The sequence below is a fragment of the Vipera berus genome, assembly GCF_964194415.1.
Source record: "Vipera berus genome assembly, chromosome: 2".
Lineage (NCBI taxonomy): Eukaryota > Metazoa > Chordata > Lepidosauria > Squamata > Viperidae > Vipera > Vipera berus.
Window position 1 is genome coordinate 40,309,325 of NC_138203.1, and position 13,101 is coordinate 40,322,425.

Here is a 13,101-nt window from a genome sequence, read left to right on the forward strand (position 1 = left end):
AAGAATATTGCTGCTAATTTCAATAACCCAGGTTCAACATAGATTTAAAATGAAGGATGCTAATGAGAAGCTACCCAAACATCTTAATATAATTGTGAACTGGACTTTAAAAAATCCTTTTTCATCCAAAACAATTCACACACACACACACACACACACACACACACACACACACACACACACAAACCACCTTGGGTTCTGAGCTTGCCTCAAACAGCTTCATGCTTCCAATTGTGTCTTTAGAAGTGTGACAGGATCTGATTCCTCCTACAACTCCCTTTGAAATTCCATTCTTTCTACCTGTCATCTTTCCACCTGCCTATCCCATATTTTTTTTTCTGTTTCAGCAGTGGCAGAAAAAAAAATGAAAGATTCTTTTCTTCACATACCCTCTTCACTGATCAGTTGGATGCCTGTGTTAATCTTTCTTTTGTAGCACAAAAATACACTTGGAAGAAAAGTACACTTGCTGCCAATGATATCTCTCTCTCTCTCTCTCTCTCTCTCTCTCTCTCTCTCTCTCTCTCTCTCTCTCTCTCTCTCTCTCTCTCTCTCTCTCTCTCTCTCTCTCTCTCTCTCTCCCCCCAAAACATTTGGAAAGTTTGAAGCTCAATTTTGAGTCAAAATAAAACAATTGAGGAACATGTGAAATTACAGTACTCATTTTCAATCTGTAAAAAGGCTTGGATGTCTTCTTTCATGACTCATCCAGTGTTCTTAAGTAGTATATCTTATGATTCAAGCACATCATTACAAGAATGCAAAATATATTGTTCCTGTCATTTTTAAACTAAACAGCTCAATTAGGGGAACAGGATGGTTTTTAGATTATCTTAAATTGCTTATAAGGTAAATGGAGCACAACAGCAATGAGATACTTTTGTTGTTATTTCAGAGTAGTTGAAAACATCCAGTACTTCACTAAATTACAACAACAAGAAAGTAGAAAACTATGTCAACTGTTTTACCACCAATATTTCATGAATCCCTCTTAGCCAACAGTTGCTATTCCTTACAAATCCAATCCCCAAACACTGAAAATCGTATTTATTTATTTATTTATTTATTATTTATTTATTTATTTATTTATTTATTTATTTATTTATTTATTTATTTATTTATTTATTTATTTTAATCCCATTTATATCCTGCCCTTCTCCGAAGACTCAGGGCGGCTTACAATTTAAGCACAAACCAATGTGCTTAGCAATAGCCTTCATTCTATGTATATGCCTGCTTATTAGGGCTTTCGCCCCCCCCCCCAAGCGGCATTATTACAAAGTCAGCTTATTGCCCCCAACAATCTGGGTCCTATATATTTAAAAATATATTACTCCTACTCTTGTTTAGAATGTGGATGGGCAACCTGACCCCAGCAGATAGCTTAGACTTCAGTTCCCATAACCACTTCCCAGCATGGATGATGACATGATTTTGTCAGAATAGTAGTAAAAAGATATCCACAGGGATCTGACTGCTTCTCTCTGTTAGGGCATCTATACATCCTAACACTACAATGGATGGGAGAAACCCTCAAGGCATATATTTTTCCTGTATTTATTTTAAAGCCCACCTATGTCAACAAAGGTCCATAGAATGGAATATATTCCATTCTCAGATTGACAGTAGAAAAATGCACTCTCTTAGCCTACTCTTGCTGAGGAGAAAGCTAAAATTATCCCTTTCTAGTTAGAAGAATAATAGCCTTAAATGTTGACTAAACTTGTATATGGAGCATGGGAATCCTGCTGAGAATATTTAGGAAATAATAAAAGAAGAAACAAACGTGATTATTGTCATGGGATTTTATATAGACCTCCTGAAGAGACAAAAAATATGAAATCTTAACTAAATGAAGTGAAATGATGACTAAACTTTGAATTAAGAATGAAATTGTGGCAAAGGGAAATATCAACTATCAATCTGATACCAGGACAAGAAGCAATGGGTGGAAATTATTCAAGGAATGAACTAACCTAGAACTAAGGAAAAATTTCCTGACAGAACAATTAATCAATGAAATGACTTGCCTCCAAAGGTTGTGGGTGCACCAATGCTGGAGGTTTTTAAGAAGAGATCAGACAACCTATCTGTTTGAAATGGTATAGGGTTTCCTGTTTGAGCAGGGGGTTGGACTAGAAGACCTCCAAGGTCCCTTTAAACTCTATTATTCTGTTATTTTCTGTAGAACTAAGTCTGCCAATGAGACAAATTTTTAATTTCTATGTTGATGACTTCATTCTTCAGAAAGTGTCTGCTATCCAAGGCCTAATCTGATGGGGTAGGGAAGGCCTGCATATGAAAATGGAGGAGAGGACATATAATCCATGAAGGAGTTACAGGGCTTGTGTCAGAAAGGCTAAACCATAGAATGAGTTGAAGCTTGTGAGAAAAGCATAAACCAAGAAAACAATTTTAGGTTCATCAGAAATCAAAAGAAAGGCAAAAAAGCTGAAGGTCTTTTGAAATGAAAAAGGACTGAATTTGTGATAGTGAGAAAGCAGAATGATTAACTTGTATTTGTATCTCCTTTTCTTAGAAACAAAGTCCTAGCTTGGCCTCATTTAGCCAGTAGTGGAAGAAGGGAATTGTAGAAGATAAAACAATACTTATCTAATTTAAAGAAATCCAATCTTCCAGGGCCACATGAATTATATTCCTAGGATATTAATGGAACTAGCAGAAGGAATCATAGAACCACTAACTGCAAACTTTAGGAACTTCAGGGAAAAATATTTAGGTCCCCCAAAAAACTAGGAAAGTTTTTATATCTTTAAAAAGGAAGAAAAGAAAGACCTAGAAAATTGCAGATCTAAGGTCCTGAAGCAGATTATTAAACAACATGTTTAAGAGGGGTAGGACAATAATTCAATTAACAAGAGTCAATATTTCATACTAATCTTATCTCCTTTTTTGGCAGTGTTAATGGCTTAATATAATAGGGAGTATTCACAAAAGTACTTTTCCAAAAGGCAACTGGACTTACTTTGGGGTTTTTTCCTTGAAGACTTTTTGCTTCTCATCCAAGAAACTTCTTCAGTTCTAACTGAATTGGGGGGGGGGAATGGAAGGATTTATGCCATCTCTCAACAGAGGGAGAGGGATATGACAGCAGCTATCTCTTGTTTACTACACAGTCTTCTCAGCAGTTCCAAGAAAGGTTCCACACCCATTTGCACTCTGATTCAGATGACCCTGAGGGCACATATAAACCCCAAGGGGCCTCAACAACTCTCAGAGAGAGTGCTAATGAACAAATGACTGTAGGGAATATAAATGTTTCCATTCCAATAGTCAGTCAGAACTGAGAAAGCTTTTTAGATGACAAGTGAAACGTCTTCAAGGAAAAAAAAAAACAACACCAAAGGAAGTCCAGCTGCCTTTTGAAAAAGCACTTTTGTGACAACTATGATCTAGATGATTGGGAAGCTTCATAGATTGGATAGATTCATAATAACTGAATAACCATAATCAGAGAGTAGTATGTATTGTCTTGGAGAGAACACAGGACTTCTACTATTTAAGATTTTTATTAATGGATTTGGATAAAAGAGTTAAGGCAGTAATTACCAAATGTGCAGATGACACAAAACTAGACACTGGTTAACATATGAAAGAGAAGATTCCAAAGCATCTTGACATGGTTGAATAGTGGACCAAAATAAATAGGATGAAATGGAATAAGGAGAAATGTAAAATTCTGCATTTGGATAGGAAAAAAATAAAAGGCATAAGTATAGGATGTTGTAGGGTTTTGGCTTGGCACATTTCATTGAAAGGGATCTGGGATCATTTTTGTCCACAAAGTTAAACATGAACCAGCAGCTGCTGAAAGAGCAAATGCTATCTTGGGATATGTTAGCAGGAGCACAGAGTCCAGATTACAGGGAGGGTGGGGAACTATTCTACTCTGCCATAGTCACACCAGGAAAACTATATTCACTTTTGGACAGAAGAGCTCAAAAATGACATGAGCAAGCTGGAGTGAGTTATGGAGGAGTGTGAAGCTAATTTAAAGGGTTTGTGTATATTTAGCTTGCATAAAAGGAAAAAAAAGTTGATATGATAGGAGTGTACTGATATCTTAAAGTAGATATAGAGAAAAAGGACTAGACTTACTTTCCATCCCTGGGGGTCCCAATGGGTCATTCGTTTAGTGTATAGGCCAAGGTACCTGTTTCTCAAAAGCTTTCTGACAACTCATGGTCCATGCTAGTGGCTGGCAAGGTTGCAGTTTCCTCCCTCCCTTGCCCATTTTGAGTAGTTCTGTAAGGGGTAGAGCAATCTCGGCAAAAGAGGGAATGAATTGATGGTAGAAACTGGCAAAACCTAGGAAGCTTTGGAGCTGTTTGCAAGTCTTTTGGGGGCTTGCCATTCAATTATAGTTTTCACTTTGGCTGGGTCCATTTTGATGCCCTCGTTGGAAATTCTATAGCTGAGATAATCTAATCAGGTTTGGTGAAATTCACATTTCGACAATTTGACATAAAGTTTGGCATTCAATAGTTTCTTTAACACTTCTCTGACCAGTCTTATGTGATCAGTCATATTTGTACTGTATATCAGAATGTCATCAAGATACACCAGAACATTGTATAAATGTTCATGTAGGACCTCATTAATCAACTGCATAAATACGGCTTGGGCCCCCTGCAGTCCAAATGACATGACTTTGATTTGGTAGCTTCCCAAGGTGCAATTGAAGGCCATTTTCCACTCATTCCCCTCCATTATTCTTACCCGGTAATATGCTTCTCACAGGTCTAACTTGGTGAAGATGCTCCCCTTCGCCAGTTGGGCTAGTAAGTCTTTCAGGAGGGAGAAAGGGTGTTTATTTTCCACTCTCACCACATTCAGTCAACGCAGAGACAAAGAGACCCATCTTTTTTCTCTTTGAACAACACAGGGGCTCCCACAGTAGACTTGGTCCATTCAATGAATCCCCTCGCTAGGTTTGTATCCACATACTGCTGCATCTCCTCCATTTCAAGGGGGGACATAGCGTACATTCTTGGTCGGGTGAGTTTGGCAGCTTTGTGAGCTTGCTCCTTGGGTGGGCTAAAATCTCCTGTAACATCTGTTGAATCAATGGCAGGATTGGGTCCTATGGGTAATCTCACAGTTCTCATTCCTTTTTCCCACCAGATAAATGGCTTCCATTTGTCTAGCCAGGCTAGTCCAAGGATCACAATCTCAGACATCTTTGGAGCTACCAGGAAGTGAATAAACTCCCAGTGCTCACCTATTTCCAGGCATAAGGGATCCATTAATTACATGACTAAAGTCCCTCCCATTAGGGAGCCATCGGCTTGCTCGAACCTCACAGGTTTGGAGAGCGGCTTGGCCCATATGCCCAGTCTCAAGGCGCATGACAGGCTAATGATGCATCAGGAACAGCCAGTATTGACTAGCGCTTTCAGGTCTACTTGTGCCCCTGATTTAGGAATTATGAGTTTAGCAGGCAATAAAAAGGGTAGGATGCATTGACTCACCATCGGGTCATTCTCCCCTTCGTCGTCACTGTCGAAAGAGGATAAAACTGGGTTGGATCCAGTCTGAGTTCTGGCATCCTCCCATGTGGGGGATGTGACCTGGACAACAGGTTCCTGTGTCATCTGGTTGAATTTCTCTCCCTTTACCAACTGTGCAGGTTTCTTTCTCATTGCTGGTCCAGGTCTGTTGTGCTTTTGGGGAAAGGGGACTGGGCATTTCGCTGCTCAATGTCCCTGCTGTCCACATAGGAAACACTTAATTGCCGGGTCTAGAGGTGGCTTGGGTCTTTCAGCCCTCACAATAGTTGGAGATCTTCATGGGGGTGAGTGCCATTCAGGTTGTTCTGACCTTGGCTCGGGTTCAGGTAGGAGAGGCTTCTTATTGCGGGCGAGCTGAACATCTAATTTCACCGCTGCCTGGTACCATTCATGCAGTTGGTCAGGCACAGCTTGGTAGATATATGCCAGAGTAAGGTAGTCATCTAACCCTTCTCTAAAAAGATGAATTATGGATTCCTCAGGCCATCTCTCTATCTGACCAGCCAGCTTTTGAAACTCCTGCAGGTACTCCAGGGCAGGCTGGCAAGCTTGCTTTATCTTATGGATTTGCTCTTCCACTCTGAGGGTGACGGATGGTTCCCTTAGCCCTAGGAGGAAAAGGACGGGGTCCTTCAAGTCAGGGGCTAGCTCATTATATAAATTGTTCAACCATTCGGATGCTTCTTCCTCTAGGCTGGACGCAATCACATTGTCCATAGCACCTGGGTCTGGGTAGAGATGGGCCCAGCTATTCAAATGAGAGCATACATGGTTGAAGAAGAAAATCAGTTTCTCTGGGTCCCCATCGAAGGTTGCTCTGAAGGGTAGGTTCATCATTGGTTGCAGGGGTCCCCATTGCTGCTGACCCCACTGGTCCTGTTTTACATTCAGGGGTTGCACATTTGGGTCCTCCTGCTGCCACCCTTGCTGTTCCAATGAATAAGACAAATCAAACAAATTGCGGGCATATTATTTATCTGAAAAGTCTTAGTAATGAAACAAAACATTGGCACTCATGGAGGGATGCCAGAATATGAAATCTCCTCCCCCCAAACCCATCATAGCACACACACAATCCCTGCCCTTATCTACACGTCATAAATCACATTATCCAATCAGTTTCACATATGAGGTCTGTCCTCCCATTCTGTACACGGGCTTCTTATCTTCTCAAAATAGACATTAGAAAAAATTCCCTCCCTTCAAGATTCAAAGTGAAGCAGTTTAAACAAAAGGCTGTCTCTTTTTTTAAAAAAATCCCATTTATATCCCGCCCTTCTCTGAAGATTCAGGGCGGCTTACAATCTAAAGCACAAATCAATAGCCTTCATTCTATGTATATGCCTGCTTATTAGGGCTTTCACCACCACCACCCCAAGCGGCATTATTACAAAGTCAGCTTATTGCCCCAAACAATCTGGGTCCTCATTTTACCTACCTCGGAAGGATGGAAGGCTGAGTCAACCTTGAGCCTGGTGAGACGCGAACCTGCACTAATTGCAGGCAGCTGGTGTTACTTAAGGAGGCATTAACCCACTGCTCCACCAAGTCTCTTACATTGTCAGTGTAAAAACATGTCAATGTTTGCAGCATTGACATCACCACTGAATTTAATTTTGTTAGGTAGTGCCCAATGTTCAAGTCTGTCAAGATCCTTCTGTATCTTAAACCTATCTTCTGGAGTGTTGGCTATTCCAGTTAGTTTTGCATCAGCAAATTTGCCTGTTTCTGGGGGAGAAAAACAACAACAGTTGCTTTTGTCCTTTGATAAATGAGGACAGACACCACTTTTAAAATCATTGAGTTCTAAAAAGTATAAAGTTGAAGCCAGTGAACAAAATGGCAGCACTATTTTGCACTGTAACAAATTCATCTATATAATCTTGGAAAGGAATTTGTATTTTCCCTATGTTATCATTTGCTGGCCCCTTCATGGATTACTGAGCAACAACAAAGCTAGTGGAGGTGACAGCATTCCAGCTGAGCTATTCAAAATCTTAAAAGACGATGCAGTAAAAGTGCTACACTCAATTTGCCAGCAAATTTGGAAAACTCAACAGTGGCCACAGGATTGGAAAAGATCAGTTTACATTCCAATTCCAAAGAAAGGCAATGCCAAAGAATGTTCAAACTATCGCACCATTGCACTCATTTCACATGCTAGTAAAGTTATGCTTAAAATTCTACAAGCTAGACTCCAGCAGTATGTGGATCGAGAACTACCAGAAGTACAAGCAGGATTTCGAAGAGGCAGAGGAACTAGAGATCAAATTGCTAACATACGCTGGATCATGGAGAAAGCTAGAGAGTTCCAGAAAAACATCTACTTCTGCTTCATTGACTATGCTAAAGCCTTTGATTGTGTGGATCATAACAACCTAAGATATGCAGATGATACTACTCTAATGGCAGAAAGTGAAGAAGAACTAAAGAGCCTCTTGTTGCGAGTGAAGAAGGAGAGTGCAAAAGTTGGGTTGAAACTAAACATTAAGAAAACCAAGATCATGGCATCTGGCCCTCTCAATTCCTGGCAAATAGATGGGGAAGAAATGGAGGTAGTGACAGATTTTATTTTCCTGGGCTCCAAGATCACTGCAGATGGGGACTGTAGCCAAGAAATTAAAAGACGCTTGCTCCTCGGGAGGAAAGCAATGGCAAATCTAGACAGCACACTAAAAAGTAGAGACATCACCCTGTCAACAAAAGTGCGTATAGTCAAGGCTATGGTCTTCCCAGTTGCAATGTATGGCAGTGAAAGCTGGACCATAAGAAAGGCTGAGCGCCAAAGAATTGAAGCCTTTGAACTATGGTGCTGGAGAAGACTGCTGCGAGTCCCTTGGACTGCAAGGCGATCAAACTGGTCAGTCCTAGAGGAGATCAACCCTGACTGCTCTTTAGAAGGCCAGATCCTGAAGCTAAAACTCAAATACTTTGGCCACCTAATGAGAAGGAAGGACTCACTGGAGAAGAGCCTAATGCTGGGAAAGATTGAGGGCAATAGAAGAAGGGGACGACAGAGAATGAGGTGGCTGGATGGAGTCACTGAAGCAGTAGGCGTGAGCTTAAATGGACTCCAGAAGATGGTAGAGGACAGGAAGACCTGGAGGAACGTTGTCCATAGGGTCGCAATGGGTCGGACACGACTTCGCAACTAACAACAAATCATTTGCTGGAATACGAGGGAGTGCTGCAACTGGTAGATGGGCAACATCTCATTTAAACAGCAAAAAGGATCTCTGTCTAGCTTACTATCTACCTTGTAGTTCATGCAAAACAATATATACTGGATGGCACATATGCATATGAGAACACTTCAGTCACATAATATACGTAATTGTGAAATTTAGCTTTCTGTATGGTAAAAATTCATCATATAGTCTCAATTGCAACCCATTAAAATTGTGTATATACTTTATTCCTTTTATGTGCAAAATGATGATTTTTTTTTAATCTCCAAAGTCAGTCCTGTTTTTTCACACGCTGCTCTGAGATCATGACCCTTGGCTGCAGCAAACTAAGGGTATCTGAGAGATTTGTGATCTCATGCTGACACAAGAATAGAAGAAAACAATTTTTGGGCGGGTTCACTAGTTCTGTATCATAACTGAAACCATGTTTCTGTCTGGTCTTATAAAAATAAAACCACAGGTTTCTTTTAGAACAAGTAGTATTTTTATTAGTTCAGTGTTGAAATCATGCCAGTATGGCTATTTCTACCATTGTGCATCATTGTGACTGCCTGCAAGGCAAGATAGCAAAGAGGCTGGTATAGGCTGATGAAAAGGAGACACTGAATGGCTATATTAAAACTGTATTTGTAAACAATCAATATTGCTTTTCTGAAAACATTAGGGTATATATGAAATGATTGGGAGGAGAAAAAGACTAGCTCTTTTTGTTAAAAATATTTAATTTAAGAGCTTGATAATTACAATACTCTGTGGTACATATCATGCTGGAATAATGTTATGTTAGTGAGAAAAGAAAGGCATTCAGATTTAGTTCATGCCTCATTGCACTCTAATTGGGATGCTATTTGAATGTGACATGTACCTCTTTTCCTTTCCTTAAGGCTGGAATCTGATGCACATGTCATGGAACAAGTCCCAGTGAACTTTGTGTCTTAATTTAGAGTACACATGTATATATTCACTGTTGGACTTGCATTTGAAATTCTGAAGCAATATTAGATTCCCCTTTAATTTGGAATTCTATTTTGGGAGGGAGGGAGGGAGGGAGGGAGGGAGGGAGGAAGGAAGGAAGGAAGGAAGGAAGGAAGGAAGGAAGGAAGGAAGGAAGGAAGGAAGGAAGGAAGGAAGGAAGGAAGGAGATTAATATTATGATTCCTGAGACAAAATTATTAGTTATTGCATATGTAGCTATATACTATAAAACACAGGGTGTGCTTTTGCTAAAAAATATTAAACAACACCCTGCAACCTGTTGGGTTATTGCTGCAAAGATGCTTGCATACCTAAATTGAGAAACAGAATAAACTTAGTTCAGAAAAAAAAGCAGTGGGAGCAGGAGTGATGTCAGACTTTCTGCCTGCTTCCCTATTGACTTTTCTTGTGGCAAGAACCATTGGAAAACTCCATAGATGTGTTTTAAGAGGAACTCAGTAATGTTGTACTGAATGTTGAATGTATGGAATGTATTTCAGCACCAATCTGCCTCTTTCTTGTCTTACTAACCAAATATTATTTTTACATATGTAACTCCATTATTTATTGGACAGCTGCTTAAAATGCAAACACTATTTATGCCTAATTTATCCACCCATATTATTCTCTTGATTTCACAACCCCTTAATCGATTTTTGTCTTATCAGACCAAGAAGATCATAGCACCATCAGCACTCACCTTTATCTTAACTTTTTTTGGATTTCATCATGTTACAATGATACTTTCAGCAGACCGTTTCTTTCTAGGATCTCATTCTATCTTTGCTTTTAAATAACTCTTTGTTAGGGAACTGGAAACTTTTAAAGTATTGTCATGAAAGGGTTTGTGCATAATGAAGACCTTGAAAACCTGGAACTTAATTCGATACAAAAATAATCCTAATTGGCTGAATTGAGATACTGTTAATGACCATCAACACCTTGGAACCAACTGACTGTAAAAATCTTGCTAAAATCTATTTTTTATTAAATGGAAACCTCAGTTTGAAGGAGATTCAAGGAAGAGAGAATATTTATTTATTTATTTATTAAGTAATGTTATTATCATCCTGCAATATTGTAGATAATCTTAAAAGTATGCAATAAATAGTATTTCAAATGCATGTGGGTAAGAAGCGGAATATGTGTGTGTACTCTTGTGTGTCATTCATGTATGACTTTCCAGATGCATGAAATTGACCCCTGAGACTGGGCCATTTACATTGACTTCATGGCCTGATACATAGCATGAAATCTTCAGTTACAGTTTTATTTTCTATTCAATGTACTGTTCTAACAATGTTTTAGCCATTGATAAAGCAACTAACAAATAACTTGTTGCTGGTTGCATATGAATTGAATTTTGATCCTTGTTGAACTAAATCAGGCAGAAAACTATCCAGTAAAAAAAAGCTACAATAATTCAGACAAATTAATATACTTGTTAATTATACACACTGACCTTCATGAAATCACATTTTCAAACATTGAACAAATAAAAAGTACAATAAAATATAAACTAGTGGAAGCGCAGAGCACAGCTGAGTTAAAGCCATTGAAATCAATACAGGTCAGATTGTGTCCATTTATATTTTTCTATTATTGCTTCCCTGTAAGAATGTACAGCATAGTAATAATTACTATTACTTCCATAATAGATTGCCTTTATTTCTCCATGTTAAAAGTACTATGGTCTAACATTTCTATTTGAAATACCCAGCTTCTGAGCCTGTATTTTCCAGCTGCAGCCTTCCTTTCAGAGTGAAAAAAAAGGTGTAAATGATATTCTCGCCTCTTAATTGGAGTCATTCACAGATCTTTGAGCTAGCCTATAGCATAGGATTAACATGTTACCAGGAGTAACCAGGAATTTAAAATGTAGCCAGGTGATCCATTCAAGATGTAGCCCTACATTTCATCCTTCCTAGGTTAGATCAGCAAACTCTTCAGCAAAGGCTGAAACACAGTCTTGTTGGATATGAAAATAAATTGTAACATTCACCTTTAGGTCATTGTCACACACAGTTTCTATGTTGTTTTAATTAACAGTAAGCTAGTTAGATCACATTTAAGAGGGAATCCCAAATTGTCACATAGTATTTTATTTTTGTATTTTTATCAGATCAAAATTAAGTACTTACTAAACAATGGAACATTTATTATATTTTCTTCAGATAATTATATACCTACTTTTAAAACTAAAATATCATCAACAGATTATTATTAATAAAATGAAAATGATAAAGAATTATGAAATTAAATAGTCAATGAGCAAAATATAATACAGCCACATTAATAAATAAAAGGGTACAAGTAACTACAACCACTACTATTCCTCCTCCTCCTCGCAAAACAAAGTGGAAAACCTAACTGCAACCTTTTCTTTCTCCTTTCCAGTGTTAGGCTTCTCTACAGAAGGACAAGGAGAGAATAAATGGGGGCACAATAACAGCTCATACTTAGAGCTCCATATCTAAAACTTTTTTCACCTGTTCTATTTCAAACAATTTGACATTTCTTTAGTTTTCCAAATTATATTTAACTATACTCGTGGAAGAGTTGGTGTGAGTTTTTTGAAGGTTATCAGAGTACTTGTAGCAGGTACAACTTTTACATACTTTTAGTGGTTTTCCCTGTTACTCGAACAGGATGTTCATATCTGTCAAAAACAGTTAATTTTGGTTAACAATACCTTATTGTCTTTTGAACTAGAAAACTTGTTAAATAATTCTTCATTCGGTTAAACAAAACAAAATTATAACTAATTATTATTGAATATACTCAAAATTTGCCTAAATGTAGTCCAACTATTAAATAGTCACCACAACAAATCTGAATGGACTATTTATAATACATTTCAACCTGCATAAGAGAAGAGTTGATAAAGAACATTTTATACGTGAGTGTGGTGGGTATGTTTGTCATGACTTGAACATTTTTGAATGGTCCACTGTATTTTCAGATAAGGAAAATTCTCATAGTTAATAAAACTTAGCCCTTACGTATGATTTGTTTCTATTTCCATATAAAGGTAAGCAAAGTGTACACACACAAGCAAATACACACCTATCTATCTATCTATCTATCTATCTATCTATCTATCTATCTATCTATCTATCTATCTATCTATCTATCTATCTATCTATATAGATATAGATATAGATATAGATATAGATATAGATATAGATATAGATATAGATATAGATATAGATATAGATATAGATATAGATATAGATATAGATATAGATATAGATATAGATATAGATATAGATATAGATATAGCTTTTTGGTGGTGGTGTTCAGTTAAATGTTTCACATAGAAGTTTTTTTGTTACTTTAACATAGTGTGTTAACTGTATACTGTTCTAAGATTTTTTTTAAAGCAGAGCATTATGGAAATGCTGCAA